This window comes from Malania oleifera, chromosome 9 (genome assembly GCF_029873635.1).
Source record: "Malania oleifera isolate guangnan ecotype guangnan chromosome 9, ASM2987363v1, whole genome shotgun sequence".
NCBI lineage: Eukaryota > Viridiplantae > Streptophyta > Magnoliopsida > Santalales > Ximeniaceae > Malania > Malania oleifera.
Genome location: NC_080425.1, coordinates 29739304 through 29753547, shown reverse-complemented (window position 1 = coordinate 29753547; position 14244 = coordinate 29739304).

Genomic DNA, 14244 nt, shown 5'->3' with positions numbered 1-14244 from the left:
ATGCTTAGGGAAAAGAAGTTGTATGCAAAATTCAGCAAGTGTGACTTCTAGCTCGAGAAAGTTGTGTTTTTGGGGCACATTATCTATGGAGACAAAATTTATGTGGATTCCAGTAAGATTGATGCAGTAGTGAATTGGGCTAGACCGAGGAACGTCCAGGAGATTAGGAGTTTCTTGGGGTTAACTGGTTATTACCGTCATTTCGTTGAAGGATTCTTAGCTTTATCAGGACCTCTGACACGACTGACTAGGAAGAACGTTATATTTGAATGGGATGACAGCTGTGAGCAGAGTTTCCAAGATTGAAGCAGAGACTAGTCACAACACCAGTGCTGATCATCCCGTCAGGGGGTGAGGGTTATGTTATTTATAGTGATGTGTCCTTGAAGGCACTTGACTGTGTATTGATGCAGCATGACAGGGTGGTGACGTATGCGTCGCGACAGTTGAAAGAGTGTGAGAAGAACTACCCTACCCATCATCTTGAATTGGCTGCAGTGGTACATGCATTGAAGATTTAGAGGCATTATCTGTATGGCAAACGATGCGAAATTTTCTCTGATCATAAGAGTTTAAAATACTTCTTCACCTAAAAGGAATTGAATATAAAGGAGAGAAGGTGGTTAGAATTAATTAAAGATTTTGATTGTACCGTCAATTATCACCTAAGAAAAGCAAATGTGGTAGCTGATGCGTTGAAAAGGAAGTCTGCGAGACCAGTGGTAGCAGCTATAGAGATCCAGTATCCAATCCGGATGGATCTGGAGAGACTCAGCATAGAGTTGGTGGAGAGTGATCCTTCAATATGTATTGCTAGTTTAGTAGTACAGCCTACCCTGCAAGAAAGAATTAAACCCGCTCAGAAGGATGACCTAGAAGTAGCAGAGGTGATGATTAGGGTACAAACTGGTTAGGGAGAGGAATTCTGCATTATAGATGATGAAGTTTTATGGTTCCGTTCCAGATTATGTGTTCCTAATGATCTTGACATCAGGAAGACTATTTTGGAGGAGGCTCACAGATCTTTATACACAGTTCATCCCAATAGTATGCAAATGTATAGGGATCTACAAGAGTTTTATTGGTGGAGTGGTATGAAGAAGGAATTCGTCGAGTATGTAGCCCAGTTTTTGATGTGCTAGAAGGAAAAAGATAAGCACCAGAGGCCGGCAGGTCAGTTGTAGCCGCTATTTATCATAGAGTGGAAGTGGGACCACATATCTATGGATTTTGTCTTAGGGCTGCCATCGACATTGCATGGACTAAATGCAATTTGGGTGATCATAGACCATTTGACTAAGACTGCCCATTTCCTTCCTATCAAGATTAGCTACTCCCTTAACCGTTTGATAGAGATTTATATCCAGGAGATAGTCCGTTCTCATGGAGTGCCCGTGTCCATAGTGTCAGATTGAGACCTGCGTTTCACATCACGGTTCTGGAGAAGCCTATAGGAAGCTTTAGGGTATCAGCTATCCTTTTGCACGACATTCCATTCTTAGTCAAACGAGCAAACTGAGAGGACGACACAAATATTGGAAGATATGCTTCAAGCATATGCATTATATATTGGGGGTAGTTGGACTTAGCTCATGCTGCTGGTGGAATTGTGTACAATAACAATTATCAGGACAGCATTGCCATGACACCATTTGAGGCTTTATACGGTAGGAGATGTCGATCTCCTTTTTATTGGGACGAGATGGGTGAGCGGCGAGTTGTGGGACCAGAGCTTGTACAACAAGCGTACGATAAGGTTTGGCTCATCAGAGATAAGATCAGTGCAGCTCAGAGCCGACATAAGAGTTATGTCGACAATCGCCGCAGGAATTTGGAATTCGACGTTGGTAATCATGTATTTTTGAAAATAGCTCTGTTAAAAGGGGTTATGAGGTTTGGAAGGAAGGGTAAATCTAGCCCTAGGTTTATCAGTCTGTTTGAGATTCTAGAGAAAGTAGGGCCGGTTGCCTGCAGGTTAGCTTTACCACCTGCATTATCCAGGATGCACGATGTATTCCATGTTTCCATGCTGAGGAAATACATCCCAGACCCTTCTCATATTATCAATTATGGTGAATTAGAGATCAGTGATTTGCTAGTCTATGAGGAGGTACCAGTGCAGATTATGGATAAAAGAGAATAGGAACTACGTAATAAGAAGATTCCTCTGGTAAAGGTTCTATGGAGGAATCACGTGATAGAAGAGGCTTCTTGGGAGCTCGAGGAACAGATAATACAGAAATACCCATAATTGTTCCTCGGGATTCAGTCATGATTAAGGAAATGTAAATGATTGTATAATGTTTCTTTTGCAGGTACATGTAATACTTTAGTTAGTAAGTAGTATTTTAGTTTTGGGAGAAATTTTCTTTTGTATATGTAATCTCCAAGGACTCGAAATGTAACCACGGTATTCCTCCGCCATAAGTGAGGGTAAGTAATAAAATAAGTAGACAATTTTACCTTTAAGGGATGATGAGTTATATGAATAGTAAATTTTGAGGACGAAATTTTGTAAGGAGGGGAGAATGTAATGACCCGAAGAATAATGGTATTTAAATAATGAAGAGAGAGGAAAACAAGAATAGGAAAAAGGCAGCAGCAGACTTCACGTTCGTCGATGACGTTGTGTTTTAGGCTCGTTGAGGAGGAAACGCTTTGTCGATGAGAAGACATCGAGAGGATGTTTTTGGCAAATCTGAATTTCATCGACGAGGGGGAGAGTTCATCGATGAGAAGTCTTCTTGACCTCGTTGACGAGGTGATGTGGCTCGTCAACGAAGGCCACTTTATAAAAATGCCAAACTTCATTTTTTCAGCGGAATTTCGAATCTCAAACCTGCACTCTCTCCTATCTACGGTTTCTCTCTCATCTCTCTTTGATTTTGGCTCCGTCGTTCGTTGGATCGATGATCTGAGGCCACCACGACCCTCCTGGAGAAGTTCTCTCCAAGTTTGCCAGAGCGGATCGTTGGTGGGATTGAGTTGGAATTCATCCCTGAGTTAAGGTAAGAATTTTTATGCAAAATTTGGTCTTCCAATCGTTATAAGAAATAATATTCACGGAAAAATACTAAAGTTTAGTTCTAAGAGTTATTGTTTTCAGGGAGTTGAATAGGGAATCCTGCGAGTGCAGGACTGATATTTTAGGGGGTTTCTTTTCAATATCAGGTAAGGGAAAAAACTAAAACAGCTATTTTCTATGCAAATTATATTATTATTTATCAACAAATTTATTTTCAGGAAGCATGTAAATATATATGAGAAGATTGGTAAAAATGCATATTTGGAAAAATACTGCTATTATGTTGAAATGTATATATATAATAGTATAAAATGTCAGAAAATATGATTTTAGAATGGAATGTATGGTTTATTTAGCATTGTGTGGCGTGAATATTATTTTACATGAAAAGTGTTATGTTATGTTATGATAATTTTAAGAATAAAGCATGTTTTTAGAGATTATGAAATAATGCAGTACATTATGGTTTTTGAAATACATGATAAATGAATTATTTATTCAGAATGATATGTATGAAATACTCGGTGCAAAGCCGTGATTGATAGCCGGCACAAGGCCGTGTATGATATATGATTTCGGCGCATGGCCGTATGTATATGTATGATTTTGGTGCAAGGCCACAGATATGAAAGTAATCGGTACAAGGCAGTATGCATTATGTTATTACAAAAAATGCTATTAATCTATTTATGTTAAACTGTATATTATCATGTATTATATGTTATCAGAACTCGGATGTCAGTTCAGTTCAGTTACAAGGGCACGATATCGTTGCCATACAGATCAGATATTAAGTTCAGACTTATGCTAACAGCCCTACAAGGGGGTGGGAGATGGATAGTCGATGTGGCCTTCAATGTAGAGTTGTAGACGTTCACTTGGCAGTCCAGACCAGGGTGTGGCGGGCCCATCGTACTTACAGACATTTTTGACTCGGTAGTGGTCGACCAGCCATTGTCAGGTCCCGCCTTCGGGCTGCACAACCCGTCATAAGGGGTAATACATGACATCAACTAGCTATTCATCTTGGGTAATTTTCGTATTATCAGTTATATCAGACATTTCATGATCGATATGAATTATTAGAAATTATGAAAGTATATGATTATTCCAATATGATATGATGAATGTTTTCCAGCATATTAAATGTACTGCATATGTATTATAGCATAAAATATTCATATTGCCACACAACTGTATTTAGTTTATTTTCCCTTATTGAGAAGTGTCTCACCCCCAAACTTTAAATAATTTTCAGGAAACCCAGAAAGACCGGCGGATCGAGGCTGCTGTTGAGTTAGTTGTGCTACCCCACTAGGAGGGTAAGTTTGAACTAGGATCAGGAGATTTTGATGTGGGATCATAGAAATACTTTCTGTATTTTTGGGAGTTTGTATATAAACACCGTGTTTTGGTTTATATTTGACTCCGGTATCATGTACTTTGTGGTTATGAGATTGTGATTTACATTTACTGCTTCCTAGGTTCTGCTGTGTTTAACAGGTGTCCCCATTACCCACGGGTTCGGGTTGACTATTTTACTTATCATGCTTTATTATATGATAAGATAAGCAGGTTGTTACGTCCCAAGTGGAGGCAAGGTCTGCCTAAGGCAACTTGCTAAGCTTTCGAGATACAAAGACCTACCAAGAGGAGGTCAGTTTGCTAGCAACAACTTGCTAACTCGAGGAGGCACAAAGACCTCCCAAGTGGAGGCTCGTTATGCCAAAGGAAACCTACCAAACCCAAGAGGCACTAAGACTTCCTAAAAGGAAGTAAAATTTGTCAAAGGCATCCAATAAATACGTAGAGGCATGAAGACCTCCCAAATGAAGGCTAGATTAATCCAAGACAACCTGATAAGCCTAGAGGACCAGAAGAACTCCCTAAAGGAGGAAATAAAACCAAGCAAAGAAACTCTCCAGAGGGAAAATGAACCTACACAAGGGATCATCCAATGCTTAGAAAACTTTCCAAAAATTAGGGTTAAGAGCCTATTTCATTAAATCTGTAAAAGAGAATTACAGGGTAGACCAAGGTCAAATGAATGATTGATGGCACCTTAGTTATAAAAGCCACATGAGGGAATCTAATTTTCTTTCACCAGCTTGGTTCAAGTTACCAAGTTGTTAAAAAGGGGGCATCTATAAAGGTATCAAACAAAAAATTGAGATGCTCTCCCAAGCTCCCAAAACCAACCCACTCTTATAGGCTCCCAAAACTAACCTTTTTGGGAGCTCTAACAAATTTGTTAGCCTTAGTGGCTACATTATCATATTTGATGTATTTTGATGATATCAACCTAATTGTAGTTCCACGTTTAACCTATCTAATGTAGGACGGGATTGGTTGACTTATGTCTTATGGTTTCTGTAACACCTCAGACCCGCCATGTGGGGCTTAGAGTGTTATAAGACCAACATGTGTCTCTGATACCACTCACGCAATGGAACTAACTAAATAACCTCAAACAAAATATACCAGAGTTCTATATTTACATATGCAGATCCATATAATTACAATCTCATTCTTCATAATACAAAACTAAAATTAAAATATACTAAACATAAAACTTAATACATATCCGTTATGATATATTCAACTCAAAAAAACTACCCCGCCCTGGAGCTATCTAAGCTCGATCACCTGCATAACATAAAAGGATTAAATCATCGACAGGGTGAGACACCTCTTGGTAAGGAAGAAATAATTTACAACAGTGTGTGGCTGAAGTATTTAATATATAATTAAAATATCCATACAAACACATTCATAATTCAATAGCAACCGAAATAACGTGTTCAAATCACACCATGGTCAACTTCTTTATCACCTAATCACATGCCCACTTATATGATTATTTTAACTTATAATTCCCGAGAATAGGGAAGTCTACCCACCCATACAAGTAGATTCTCTCTGCTCTAGTGCTAACACCAGGGCACTCACCTTTCTCAATAAGCCCTCGAGTTATGTATCCAGTAAAGTCTCCGAGAATAGGGAAGGTCACTCACCCATACAAGTGGCTTCTCTCTACTCTGGTATCCAAAAATAATTACCAGGGTACTCGCCTTCCTCAGCAAGCCCTTAGGTAGAGTAATCTACTTTACCATAAATACTTAATTAATTAAAGTCACATGCAACCAATAATAATCATTTCATAAAACTCCACACATATATGCATGCCACAATCAATCCACACAAGATGATCCACACAGTCTTCAATCATACCCACACAGGGTCTATATCCACACAAAATGTAATTGTCCACACAAGAATCTAGTACACACAACATACACGTCCACACAGGACTATCAACCATATGACATACATGTCCACACAAGATTGGTTCACACAGGACTAATCAATCACACAACATACATGTCCACATAGGACTGGTCCACACAGGTCGCAACACAAACCACCCTATTCATGGTAAATAGGTAAACAAACTCCTCATACCACTGCCAATGTTTACCTCCCAATATAAACGCTCATATAACGACCTTCTCATACCACTGCCAACGCTATATCGCAATTTACATAAACCACAACACAAACAAATAACAAAACCAATCACTCAGCACATCCACACAACTACCACGGTATACACAATGATCCAGTATTTTTGACCAAACGGAGTTCACAACCCAACAGTATTCGCAATCACAATGATTTATCATTCCATTGTACTCACAACGATTTAATTAGAAAAAATGGTTTCAAACCACACGATTTTTGCCAATGTAATATATAACTAAAAACAATATTTACAATACCTGTGCGATTCAAAAAATTATACCTAAATATGTAGAATTTATATCTAAAATTAGCCAGTTTAAAATTAATAAAAATACTGTTATAAAAGATTTCTCCTTACCTACTTGTTAAAATTCCTGCCTAAAATCAACAAAATGAGACCCTATATTCCAAAATTTCCAACTTACTCAAATCTTAAAATAAATACCCATTTAATACTTCTTAAGCTCCAAATAACAATATTTGTTAAGCAAACTCCAAAATAACTCCTTTACCCTGATTTTGGGATGTTCCCAAACCTATCAAATAAACGATCAGCTCCTGTAGTTTTGTAGAGAACGATCCTACGAACCTCGTGGTGGTTCCGGATCATCAAATTGGGTCAAATCCAGCCCGAAATCGAAGAGAGAAGGTAGAGGTCCATGGTTAGAGAGAGAGAAGGAGAGAAATCGAAAATTTCCTTGCTAAAAAAATGTAAGAACCCTTATTTATAGGTAGGGCCTCGTCGATGAGACACGTGGACTTGTCGACGATCCCATGAAGAACACTCGTCAACAAGAACATGAACTCATTGACGAGTTTCAGAATAACTCAAACCCTCTCGATTAATCTTCATTGATGAGACATACAAACTCAGCCAAGAGGTTCAGAAGATTGCTCGTCGACGAGAAAAAACAATTCGTTGACGAACGCCTACTTATTACCCTTTAAAATTTCTTTTCCCCTTTCTTCTATTTTCCCTTTTTCCTTTTAGTATCTTTCTTATTATTTTAAATAGTTAAAATTTTCTAGATTGTTACATTCTCCCCTCCTTAAAATAATTTCTTCCTCGAAATTCGTTAATCACCCATTTTTACAATCAAAAAGCTAACTAAACACATTCATACATTTTAACCAATTTCAAACATATAGAGCACAGAATCATACAAAGTTAAACAAAATTAATACACATGCTATCATAAACATATTACTTGGGCCTTTAGCGTTGCCCTCCTCAGGTGTACCCAACATATAGACACGTGCCGGGGCACCGCCGCTGCAAGGCACCGGGATTTTCCTCTGATTTTGATTCGGATTTGGTGCATTGTTCGGCAGTTCTCAACATTCTCAAGCTATATGACCATGTTTTCCGCATCTATAGCGTACGAAACCCTTACTCCAGCATTCTCCCCAATGCCACTGATTACACCTAGGGTAGTGGGGGCATGACGACTCACCCTGTTGTCCCCGATCATTTCTTTCCGACCCCTGACCTGCAGCATCTCTGTCTCCCCTCCATGACCCTTATTTGAAATTTGCTTGAGAACGAGGAGATGCAGGAATTTTCCTTCATTTTGATGCCTCTGTACCTTTCTCCAGACTTGACTCTGCAACAGTAGCTTTCTCTACCAATTTCGCGAAATCCTGAATCTACAAACACGCCATATGCTCGTGAATTCTCTGATTCTAGTTTGGAATTGAATAGAGAAGGCAGAGGGTCCGTGGTTAGAGAGAGAGAAGGAGAGAAATTTGAAATTGCCTCACTGAAAAATGAAAGAACTCTTATTTATAGGCAGGGCCTCGTCGATGAGACACGTTGACTCGTCGACGATCCCATGAAGAACACTCGTCGACAAGGCCATGAACTCGTTGACGAGTTTCAGAATAACTTAAACCCTCTCGGTTAATCCTCGTTGATAAGATATACAAACTCGGCAGCGAGGCTCAAAAGATTGCTCGTCGACGAGAAAAACCAGTTCGTCAACGAGCGCCTGCTTATTACCTTTCAAAATTTCTTTTCCCCGTTCTTCTATTTTCCTTTTTTTCCTTTTATTATCTTTCTTATAATTTTAAATAGTTAAAATTTTTCGGGTCATTACATTCTCCCCTCCTTAAAAGAATTTCGTCCTCGAAATTCGTTAATCACCCATTTTCACAATCAAAAAGCTAACTAAACACATTCATACATTTCAACCAATTTTAAACATATACAACACCGAATCGTACAAAGTTAAACAAAATTAATACACATGCTAGCATAAACATATTACTTGGGCCTTTAGTGTTGTCCTCCTCAGGTGTACCCAACATATAGACACGTGCCGGGGCACCGCCGCCGCGAGGCACTGGGTTGTTCCTCTAGTTCTGATTCAGAGCTGGTGCATTGTTTGGCTGTTCTTGACATTCCTAGGCTATGTGACCATGTTTTCCGAATCTATAGAATATGACACCCCTACTCTGGAATTCTCCCTAATGCCGCTAATTACACCTAGGGCAGTGGGGGCATGACGAATCCCCCTGTCGTTCTCGATCATTTCTTTCCAACCCCTAACCTGCGGCATCTTTGTCTCCCCTCCATGACCCTTGTTTGACATTTGCTTGAGAATAAGGAGACGCAGGCCTCTTCCTTCGTTTTGATGCCTCTATACCTCTTTGCGGACTCGACTCTGCAATAGTAGCTTTCTCCACCAATTCTGCGAAACCCTGAATCCGCAAACATGGCATATGCTCGTGAATTCTCTAATTCAGACCCGTTTCAAACCACCTAGCCTTTTGGTATTCATGTGGAACCATGGAAGGTGCGAACTAGGAGAGTTCCAGAAGTTTAGTAGCATAATGCTGAACAGTGAGGCACCCCCTAAGTCAAGCTGAAAAATTCTTCTGCCTTTACATTCCTAGTGATGGTGGTAAAGTATCAGTCATAGAAGATGAAATTAGGAATAGCTTCCCAAGAGGGGGGGGGGGGGTGAATTGGATTTTAAAACTTTCTTTTAACTTCTTTTAAGAATTCTTAACTTCTTTAAACACTTAACCAATTCTTTAACTTATTTGTTTAATTTCACCAATCACACAACAACTTAATTAAACAACCAATCAATTAAACACAATCTTCAAACCAAACAATCAATTTATTTTCCAAGTATAAGTCAAACAACAAACAACCAAACCAAGATATAAAGTATTCAGCACTTTGGTAATATAACAACTCAAGATGGTTGTTTGTTTATATTTGCCAAATTTGAACCAAGCCCTGTAATGAATGAAAATTTATGCTTGCTGATGTAAAGCCCTATATAGATGAATCAAATCACTCTTTCCAAATATTTAGAACTCAAATAAACTCTTGGTAATTTTATCTTTGGGATGTTAACCAAGTAATGTACTCCCGTAAGGTTTCCACAAGATATGGTGTCACCAACGTACTCTCTTTCGATTTCTGCAACCCAAATCAAAATTAAACCTTAAGTTTGTTTGATTTTCCAAATATATGTAGTTTATATGATTCCCAAATTTTAAACCATCCACACAATTTAAATATGCTGAAAATAAAGAGTAAGGGAAAGAGAGAATGAGACGGAGATTTTTACGAGGTTCGGCTTATACTCAGCCTAAGTCCTTGCCTTTGGCAAACCACCAAAGGATTCACTAGTTCAGTTTTGTTGACGGGTGGAACAATACCGATTACAACACTCCTTGATTAAGGCTAGAGCCCGCCTTCTCCAAACGATATTCCCTCGTTCGGTCACTCCTTACATAGGCTAGAGTCCGCCTCTCTAAGCAATGTCCCCTTGCTTAGCCAATGATCCAAACGACCCTTGGAATGTCAAAGAACTATAAGAAACACAAGATAAGATTTGCATACAAGTATACTCCTCAAAGAGCAAGTTAGTACAATTTCAGCACTATATACTTTGAATGTAAAATAACAATATGAAATACAATGAAGCTCAAGTGTAGAATTCACCAATATCCTTCTTAGAAGAGGATTAGAAGTAGGAATTCAAAGGAGGAATAATTAGCACTTCAGAATTTCTCAGCAAAATAGATTTGCAATGAGTGAGCAAGAGAGCTTTTGGAAGAACAAGAGTGCTTTCAGCTTTACAAGAAGATTTTTCAATTCTTAAATATGTTTTGATTTGCAAAACCATGTATTTATAGGCTTTCAAACTTGTTTCCATGTTGCAAAAATTTCCTTTGAGAGTTTCCAAAAATTTTAGAAAGTTTAGAGCTCAAATGGCTATATTTTAAAACATGAGAAAAAAAATTTTTGCCCGTTGAACAGTATTCAGTTGACTGAAGTCATAAGTTCAATCAACTGAACTGCTACTGCCTACTATATATTCTGTCCAGAAAATATTCAGTTAACTGAACTTAATCTTCAGTCGACCAAAGTCATCTCTTCATTCATCTGAAGTCCCTCCCGTGAACAGTGTTCAGTTGACTGACAGCAGTGACCCCCCTCCAATGTTTTAGCCATAAATTTTTATATATAACTCCAAATTAGGTGCTCTTGGTGTCATAAGAAAGCTAAGAGAAAATCATAAAACTTTCATGTTCATAACTTTTTAAAATAATGAATTTTTGATAGTGAAAAATATACCTGAATATGGCTGTATCAAAATTGACAGCAAACAGAAAAACCCTTTTTGGTGCTTTTTATTCCAAAAATGATTCTAACCCTTTTAAAATAATTTTTGACTTTATAAAATTATTTTACAGATATTTTAAAAGATATTTATGTCCAAGAAGTTAACCTAAGAGCTTCAAAATATTGCAAACGATATTTTAAACATTTAAAGTACTTACATGAAAACTTCTAAAACTTTTCTCATTCTCAAGTCTTCATGTTTTGTTTCTTCAAGCTTCCATCTTTTCTTCAAGCTTTCAAACTTTGAGCTTTATCACTTTGCCTTTCTTTGGATCTTTTAGTATTCCTTGGCTTTCAACAACTCATTCATGTCTTCATATTCTTCAAGATTTAGTATATCATCTTTAAATCCATGCTTGGACTCTTTTAAGCTTCATTTGATCCTCTTGAGCACTTTGACCTTTGCTTTCTCATATATAAGCCCTGAAATATCATTACTCACACAAATACATTAAATTTCACTTTTTTTTTAGCATCAAAATAAGATAACAAGATTTTAAGCCTTGTAAGGCCAACAATCTCTCCCTTTTTGATGATGACAAACAAGGAGGCAAAAATGTGAGTAAGACTTAAAAAGGCTCCCCCTTTCGATAAGCTTCATCTTAATAAAATCAATATTAATTTCATCAATCATGCTTATCACTTATGCTCAATTTTTGCTTCACAACTTCTCCCCCTTTTGACAAAAAGAAAAGAAATGATCAAATACAAATCATTTTAAGCATATCAATAACCATGTATTCCAAACATATGTACACACTCAAGTTATTGTTTTTCAATATAGCATGTGCAGTGTGTAGCTCACAGCATTTATTAATTTGATGATACCAGCTGATACCAATTTAAAATTTAAAATTTAATTCATGATATCAATTAATTAATGATTCATGACACTCCCCCTGAATTCAATACATTCAGATTTGATACCAATTATGCTTTTAAGTTTATTATTCATGCTTCATATATTGATTCATATCCTGTATGTTCTCATGAACACACTCATCAAATACCAATATCATACTCAGAAATAATTTGACTTTGTGATACCAAGTGAGTTTTTAGATGAAATTTTTAACATGTGATACCAAAAAATACTTTATAGGTACCAAAGCTTAATATCACATAATGTATAGTTCATGGATATCAAAAATATCATTCATAGCTTATGGATACCAACATAAAGAGCAACACAAGACAAATTTATCCACTTGATTCATTATTAGCATGCATAGTCAAAAATTAATTTTATATCAAGATTCATGCTGATGCTCAAGTTTGCAATATAATGAGCCATAAATTATCAATATAAGTCAAGTCAAGTCAAGTCAAGTCAAGTCATACTTATGTAGCATATAGCATATTGACTCACTCGAAAAATGAGCAGCTCGAAAGCTATCCCAAGTATAGGAGTTACATCGTGTAATATTAAGCCCAAGGGCTAGATCGTCTCCTCAGGGAATGCGTTTTAATCTCAATTTCACGTTCGTCCAATCGAAAACAAAAATGCACTGAACTCGGTTCAGATTCGGGTTTTCAAGATAGTGGAAACTTAAATGAAAACACAAATTAAAGTCCTAAAACTAGCATGCATGGAATTAAATAACCATAATAAAAACCCTAATCTATTTAAGGAAACACTAGAGCATACTAACTAAAAATGGAAACCTTAAACATGGAATTAAAAATACGCAACCACAATCACAATTTAAACACAAAACAAACAAAACTCTAAACCTAGCATGCAATGAAATTGAGAGCAAAAACGGAAACTCTAATCTACTCAAGGAAACATTGGGACACGCGTTAATTAAAAATGGCAACCTAGAACATGGAATTAAAAACACACAATGGAAACTAAATTAGACACACTAAAAAAAAACCAAGCCTGCTAAAAATCGAACCTTTAGCACAATTAAGAGATCAAATCAAGACTCACAATTTAAATGTAAACATGAACTTAACGGAAATTTAAAAGACATAAACAATAACGGAACACAATAAAAACACAACCTTTACTAATCATAGTCCCTAACTAAATCCAATTTCGACAAAAAAAATATCTGAATTTAATTAAGAATGCTAAATTAAAATAACTATCAATTAGATAAACAAAGAGATTAATTTAACAATAATGAAATACTCAACATTACTCAACTTAAACAAAAAGAAAGAAAACTCCAATAACATTAAAAAAAACTAAAATTTCTTCAATATTCCAAGATTCAAAGAAAAGTAAATAAAAAAAAAGAAAGAAAGGAAAAGAGAGAGAGAGAGAGAAACAAATCCACGGAATCGTGAAGTTGCTGCTGTGCTGGAGAAATTGCTGCTGCGCTTTGGTGGTCCTGCTATGGAGTCGGCTAGTGTTTTGCTGTGCTTGGGGACTACTGAAGATGGTGGAGGAGGCTGGCCGTACTGCAAGAGGGAAGAGGAGGCCAAGAGAAATAGAGGAAAGGGGGAGAGTGAGGGAGGAAAGACAAAGGGAAGGAAGAGAGACAAGGGGAGAGAAGCAGAATTGAAAAGAACAAAAAAAACAAACTAAAGAAGAAGAAGAAGAAGAAGAAGAAGAAGAAGAAGAATAAGAAGAAGGAGAAGAGGAGAATGGGGAGCCATAGGGGCTGCCTGTGCAGGGGGAGGAAGAGAGGGATATTTAAGGATAGGGGGGAAAGCCCTAGACCCGGATTAGAGATTTGACCCATTTAGAGGGCCCGAATTATTATATTTTTTTGTTCTCTATTCATTGCAAATTTTGTTCTTCTGGAGCCCATATTTCATAAAACTCAAAACATAAAAGTTGTAGATAATCCTTTCCTCTTTCTCCATAAATTTGAATCGTCTCAACCGGAACTCAGACGGAAAAGTTATGCATGAAATACGAATAGGTGTTGGTTTTGGTTCCCGGGAATTTTCCTGCGACAAAAAATTACCAAAACTTCATAAATAGTGCAATAAAGTGCAAGAATGATGATTTTGGCATTTTATTAAAATATTGGATAATTTTGGACATTTAATTAAAAATATAAACCGTAAAGCCCGGGTTAAGATGCCCAATTAC